A 7,025-nucleotide genomic window follows, 5' to 3' on the forward strand; every position below is an offset into this window, starting at 1 on the left:
AATAAATTTTATTCTCATTTGGACATGCTGACTAAGCTCTTGAGGACTTTAGTAGATTGCATGTTACAAAGGAAACAACCATAATTAATACCTACTGTCCAGCACTACAAATGAACTGTTACATACATTTTTTTTAGCAAAGGTCACAGAAGCAGACACCACAAGCTTCATATATACAAAGCCCAAACCCTCATTAGGTTTCCTGTACAATAAAATTCCACAGAATGTATAGATGCACCAAATATTTTCTTATGTGCTCCCTGTGAAAAGCCGAGACCAAAACCCAACTGGAGACAGGAGAGAGTACAGAAAACAAAAGCTCTCCTATTGCCTTCTTGTCCAAACTACAAGAATGTGGAGTCAAGACTATACAGAAGCATTTGTGTTCTGGATTCTCTGTAAATGCCCAAGAACTGTGTCTCACATTAAATGGTGAAGCAGGCACTCATGTGTGTGAGCACCATGTAAACATTCAATTTTCAAGCAAGTTTTGGTGCAACTGTCCTCCCAAATCACAGGTCATCCTAATTTGTGTCAGTCTTAAATAAAGGATAAGAGGTAATTCTTGTTGTCTCAAAGACAGTAATGGGGCTTTAGAACCATGACAGACACTTTGTGACTTAGCACAGCTTCTCTTGACATATGTAAACAGATCAAGCTATTTTATCGTCCCTACTATGTCTCTTTCCTTATATATTTTTCAGATTCAAATATTTTCTTAGTGTATATTTAAGAAATAAAAGAATTGGGCTGGAGAGATGGCTCAGCCATTAAAGGCTAGGCTCATAACCAAAAATATAAGAAATAAAAGAATTAAATGTCATTGAGCAAGACTCAAAATGTGGTGTCAGCTAGGCATGGTGGTTCACGCCTGTAATCCCAGTATTTTGGGGGATAAAGCAAAAAGATCTTGAATTCAAGGATAGCCTAGGCTTTATAATGAGACCCTGTCTCAAACAAAGAATGAAAAGAAGAGAGAGAGAAAGAAAGTGGAACCTGGGGTCAAGAGAGGGCTGTTGAATATAACCAAGACTCCTTCATTTCAAGAGTGATCACATGATGACACTTTTAAAAGTTTGCAGTGACAAAATGGCACCAAACAGGCAAACCAGAAGGTCTGGTTACCCCTCTAACCTCTCCTTCACATCCTGATACAGTTTCCTGAGCCTTAAGAAGCAACCTGCAAAAGCAGCTAAACTTCATGCCTAGCAACAAAGTAACTTCAGTGCTAGCCCCTGCCCAACACTAGCAGAGGTCCCCACCACCTCCTCTATTTCCAAGGAAACTAGCAGCAATTCGCCGCTGAGCACTACAAGCCAGTCAGAGTCCCAAGCCACAAGCATGTTTTCTTTTAAAGAAGTAATTCATGACAGAAATGACCACCACATGAGGACACAGACCTAATAGCAAGGATTTAAAGTATCAGATCACTACATTGATGACCAAGTACACTCAATACCAGGCAGAGTCAAAAAGCCATCTCTCCTACAAAACACTGTCTCCAAGAAGGAAAGCCATTGTATCTATCCTCAACTACAGTAACAACTTGCTTGGATTTCTTTTTCATTTGCTAAGGTCAGTGGTGTAAAAGACTCAAAAGAGTAAGAATGCATGTTTTCCTCTTTAAGGCACACTGCCCAAGTTCTTCAGAGTTGAGTTTGAGCCTCTTGTGCAACTTAATGAAACTCTATTTGATCACTAAGTTTAGTCTTGTGGCTGGTAGATATCACTTTACTACAATATTTTCCCTCACATTCATGACAAAAGAAAATGAATTTTTTATCAAGTTGCAATCTAGAGCATGAAATGTCCACCAGCAATAGAAGCAGAAAACCTACAGCTAGATTACCAAATGTTCAAGATAATTTCAAGTTCCTCACTGACATCACAGTGCTTAACAAAGACCTCCTCCCAAGAGGCACCCTAACCTGTGACAGGGCCATAGAAAACCAATGTCTAGAACAGGTGAATCACTATGGAAGTAAAGGAACAGCCATAGATGAAAGTTTGGGCACTGTGCTAGACCACCTGCCAAGGAGATATGAAAGAAACAAACTCAGACTGATGCGGATGAAACTGAAGTCCCTGCAGCTGGGAGACATTATGAGTCCGAGGAGCCAAGTACATGCAAGGGCCAATAGAAATGGGACTGTTTTTCCCAAAAAGTGGTAAGATACTTTTGCGTACAAAGGCATCTGTGTTGCTGTGACTGCTTAAACTGTCTTATCATAGCCAATGTAGAAATAAAACAAACAATTCAATGACAAGGTTTTAAACGTTAAACAGAAAGAAATGGTTTAGGCTGCTGTATAACAAACGTCTCCTTTAAGAGGTCGAAATTATGTCTTTCTCGCCGTTCACTCACTCTGTTCCACCTCCCAATAATAAAGAGTACAATGCCCCTTTCTGCCTGGCTTCTCTTGTCTGCTAGGGACACCATCTGTCCCACACTATATAAACAATCTCTGCAGGAATCTTCTGATGACCAAACAGATTAGCAAGATCCAGGTCTTTACACCATTAATAATATCCCTATCCAATTAGGCCTCTTGTTCTCATGACTCCACACACAAACTTCAGAACTAAGCCTGCTTTGTTTGGAAGTAATGTGAGTAACATTTTAAAGATAACCTCTTGGCACATAAAGCCATCTGTTGGGGGAGGGGAAAGGGAGAGCCAGAGGCTGACTGACTCTCTAGGCAATAGAAGAAATGAGCCCTTCAGGGAATAGGAGAAGCAGTAAAAAGAAAATCATATTTACAGGGCAAACAAATACACCAAATTTTTACAATTTCTAATAAAAGACTACTGGTTACTCTATTTTTTTTTCTAAATGACAAAATACAAAAAAAAAAAAAAAACTATTCAAGAAAAGGGAAAAATAAGTTTTACACTTTGTCAAAGGCATACATACAAGAACTCCGAGTTTGCATGACTCTAGCAGAGCAAAGCAGAAATCTTATCCACAAAGGCTAAAGGCCGCGGTGAAGTTTGCCTCTTGTCCACCTCTGTCCATACGATCACCGACTCTGTCCTTTTCCAAGTTTATTATCGACCGAACCCTTATAACTCTACTCGTGAGCTCTCTGTGCTGACTCCAAAGACTCCCAACTCTCAAAGAAATAACTGTGCCTGTGACGGTGTTCCTAAAATTAATCATAATAAACGAAAGGCGGCTGAGCACCGCGAACGGAGAAGACCAGGCATAAGGAGCCAGACCTCTGCAGCTGCACGTCCTCCCAAACGTCTACGACTAAATCTGCAGCCCGGGTTTGCTCCAGGCCCCAAGCTCCAGCAGAGGATGCTCACCACACATTCCAAACAGAAAGCAAACGCAGCCTCCTCCTCTCCCTCGAGTGATGCTCACGCGAGCCCCCAAGTCCCAGTTCCCGGGGATCACCGAATCAGCAGGCACGTCCGGCGCCGGTGCCCGGCGCTTCAGGGGCAGAATGTCAAATGCATGACCGCACCAGGGCGCAAGGGAGCGAGACAAAGCCACCGCCCGCTACCTGCGGCGCGGGCGCGGGCCGCGAGCCGCGCACTCACCTGGGCAGGCGGGCTGCGGGTGGGGACCCGGTCGAGGCGGGAGCGCGCCCCGCAGTCGCCGCGAGCCGCCAGCGCGCGCCGCGGGGAAGGCGGGCGGCCGCGCGTCACGGAGCCCACCCTGCGCCCCGGGCAGGCGAGCGTCTCAGAGGCGGTCTTCGGCTCGCCTCTGAGCCGGCATGCTCGCACGCCGCGACCCTCGGCGCTCCCGAGGAGGCTCCCTGCCGCCGCCCACCCGCGGTTACGCCGCGCGAGCCGCCGATTGTGTCGAGTCAGCGGCGGCGGCGGCGGGGACGCGCGGAGCCATGTCTCCCCGCGCTCGGGGCCCCAGGCACCCGTTCTGCTCGCTCTCCAGGCGTCGTCCGCAAGCCGCACACCAGCCGCCCGCGTCCCGTCACTGTCACCTCCTCCCCCGCATCGCCACGGGTCCCCGGCCCGCTCACCTCCAGCCGCGCCGCCGCCGCCGCCGCCACCGCCTTGTCCGCTAGACGCCGGGGCAGCATCTGCCCGCACCGCGCTGGGGGCGCTGGGCGGGGGGCCGCCTGCACGTCGGGTACTCGGGAGCTTGACCGAGCAGAGCTGGGGAGAAGCGGCCAGACCCGGGCCCACGGGACCTCCCTGGGGATGGCGCTCCAGAGCTGGGCGGGTGGAGCTGGGCGGAGGACGAGTTAGGCTGCGGAGCGAAGGACAGGAGCATTCCTATAGGCGTCGCGAAGGATGAAGGGGACCCGCTGAGGTCATGCAGACAAGTCTGTTCCTAAATCCCATTGGAAAGGGGAATCGAGGGTGTCATGCCTCAATTTCCCCATCTGTACAAGACAGTAACACTTATGTCACCCTACACGGAGTGTGGTGAAGATAAAGAATGCATTATTAAAATCGCATGTGACTTAGGTCACTAAAAACTAAATTTTGCACAGACACTTGGTGCTTTGCGTCTATTTCTTCTGAAGCATCTTCTCTGAGTTAGTCTTATTTTAGGGGGGAAATGTGTAATGCTGATCTGACTGTGCCCCACAGTACTTGATGGTGCCTATCAAAACATGGAAGAGTTACTTAGTTTTATAGCTTAACTATATTTATGCAGGAAGTACAATAATAACATCTTCACCCCAAGTAAGTGATATCTGTGCATTTTGAATGTGTGTGTTCAGTATCCTATATCTTCTCAACTCTACCTTTCTAGAAACAGTGGTTCATATAGCTCCCTCACCCACAAAGAATCTTTGTGGTTCCTGGATCCTGGCAAACCCCAAGACAGACCAGCCATCATCATCTAGACCACAGTGAGGGGCTGTAGGTGAACTTAGTCCAAACGTTTGTGTGGGGCTTTTCTAGGGACTATTCAGAAAATGTAAAGCTATGGAAACTAGTATAACTATATCTGGAAAATAAGAGCCAGGCAACAAGGACCTCTGCAGTTTGCCAAAAGCCAACTTTTGAAAGGTTGAGATGGAGTAGACAGGTCTGACCCTGGAAGGAGGATCTCCCTTTTTATTTCAAATTAGCTTCAGTTATGTTCTATCGTGGGTCACAAAAAAAAGCCCTGATGTCATCACAGGCATCATTGATGAACCTCATCCAACCAAAGGTCCAATTCCAGTTTCTATTGTCAGTATTAGGGCTAGTCTCACCTATAATAGGAATCTCATGGGATACCATGAATCAGTCTCTTTGTACAGTTTAGATCCAGTGAGCCCACACCTGCAATACTTAGCATCCATATTGATTAGCCACTATCACAAACCTATCTTTTAACTAAAAAGTATAAAGACAAATAGAGGGTCACTATGCATGCTCTGGGTTGTTTTGTTTTCTTAGACTCAGAAAGGAGTCTCAACTGTCTTAAACTTCCAATATATAAACCACAGTGACAGAGATGACAAAATATATAGTAAAACCATACTAAAATTATAAGACTCCAAACCCTGATTGTTCACCACCATTCAATGTGGCTCTCCCCAGATAAGGCCCCTGACTGGGCGTCAGCCTTTGTTTGCCCAATAATTCCGATAAAGAACTCATAAACTAGTCAACTGGCTTAACATTGAAAAGTTTTCCTTTATTATTAATTGAAATACTTGTCTCATCTCGCAAGACTCCAGCATTTAATGGTTACTTTCTCACAGTACTTACATGGCCATTAACATCACATGTGACAGTGTCCTAACCTTTCATTACCCTACATTATCTCCTTTTTCTGTGAATATGATCAAGTTTGTAGGTATTTATCCACCCACATGCATATTTCAGGAAATTTAAACTGCAGAGGCCTCCCAGACCCACAGGGGTAGCCCTAAAGACATGCTCATGTGGTTTTATACATTTGCAAAAGTTTCAAACAAGATATTTTTATCTCAAGAAATGTGGAGTGAATGGTTAGAAACCCCCAAAATTCAGACGGGAAACCTAGCCCTACTATAATAGTGTTATAGGGCCTTTATAAGGTTAACAGCACCCTAATGAGTGAGAGTAGGAAAACATCCTGGGACAGAGACCCTGGAGAACTCTCTTACCCTCTTTTTATCATATGAGAGTAAATAAGACCTAACAATATAGGGATAATCTCTTGTGTACTGTATGGAAGCATCACTGGTCAATAAAAAGCCTATGGGAAGGAGTAGAATAGTGGGACATCGGCAGAGAGAGAGAGAAACACCCTGAGAAGGAGTTAGGCGCAACAAGGTTCCCTGCTTGGACTCAGGGGAAGTTGGACATATGAAACTGAGGAGAGGTAACTAGCCATGTGGCAGACATAGAATAATATAAATTGGTTAATATAAATTACAAGCTAGTTGGGGAACAAGCCTAGCTTGACCTAGGCATTGATTCATAAATAAAATATAGTGTCCCAGTCATTATTTGGGAACTGGAGCACAATTGGAAAAGCCTGAGGTTACATAACAGTTTGCAACCCACCAGTACCCAGCCATGCTAGCCCCTTGATCTTGGACTGGGTACTTTGAGACTGGGTCCCTGACGTATCCTACACCTTCATTCTTTACATCTCAAAGAAAGTGCACACACTTTCAAAAAAAAAAAAAAAACTAAATCAAATAATATATGTGACATTCCCAGTAGTGGCGTATTGGAAAGAAACTTCTAAACTGGAAGATGGGAACAAATTTGATCATATGAAAATGAAACCCAAGAGTATAATACCAAAGTGTAAAGAAAAGAGTATCAGAGGGGCCTATTGGAGATTAAATAAGTTTACAATATTGTGAGGTTTTGAAATGTGTGATTTGAGGTTCATTTTAAATTTAAATAAAATAATCCTCCTGTATTTAAAATATCTATTTTCTTAAAGATTGCTCTGAATTGTGTAAGGTTTAGTTCCCACAAAGCTGTTCCTGATTTTACCTCTGTCTACATAATTGTATCATTCAAAGTGGCAATTTTAAATTAAAGAAATTAATAATTTTAAATACACTATGACCTTAGAACATCTATTTCTGTAGCAGCTTCTATATCAACTATAA

At 44.4% G+C, this 7,025-nt stretch overlaps 1 protein-coding gene across 4 annotated transcripts in view; it reads right to left on the reverse strand.

The window, feature by feature from the left end:
* Hecw2 (HECT, C2 and WW domain containing E3 ubiquitin protein ligase 2) overlaps nt 1-4,075 on the reverse strand; it is a 407,742-nt gene extending 403,667 nt beyond the window's left edge. Inside the window, exon 1 of one of the 4 annotated variants that reach the window (XM_021160080.3) lies at nt 3,987-4,075. The gene's annotated coding sequence lies outside the window, so the exon portion shown is untranslated. The other 3 variants (XM_029476576.2, XM_085837264.1, XM_029476580.2) reach the window with 3 other exon arrangements.
* Nucleotides 4,076-7,025: the final 2,950 nt, after the last annotated feature.

Source organism: Mus caroli, unplaced genomic scaffold (genome assembly GCF_978045245.1).
Source record: "Mus caroli unplaced genomic scaffold, Mus_caroli_1 scaffold_1, whole genome shotgun sequence".
Classification (NCBI taxonomy): Eukaryota; Metazoa; Chordata; class Mammalia; order Rodentia; family Muridae; genus Mus; species Mus caroli.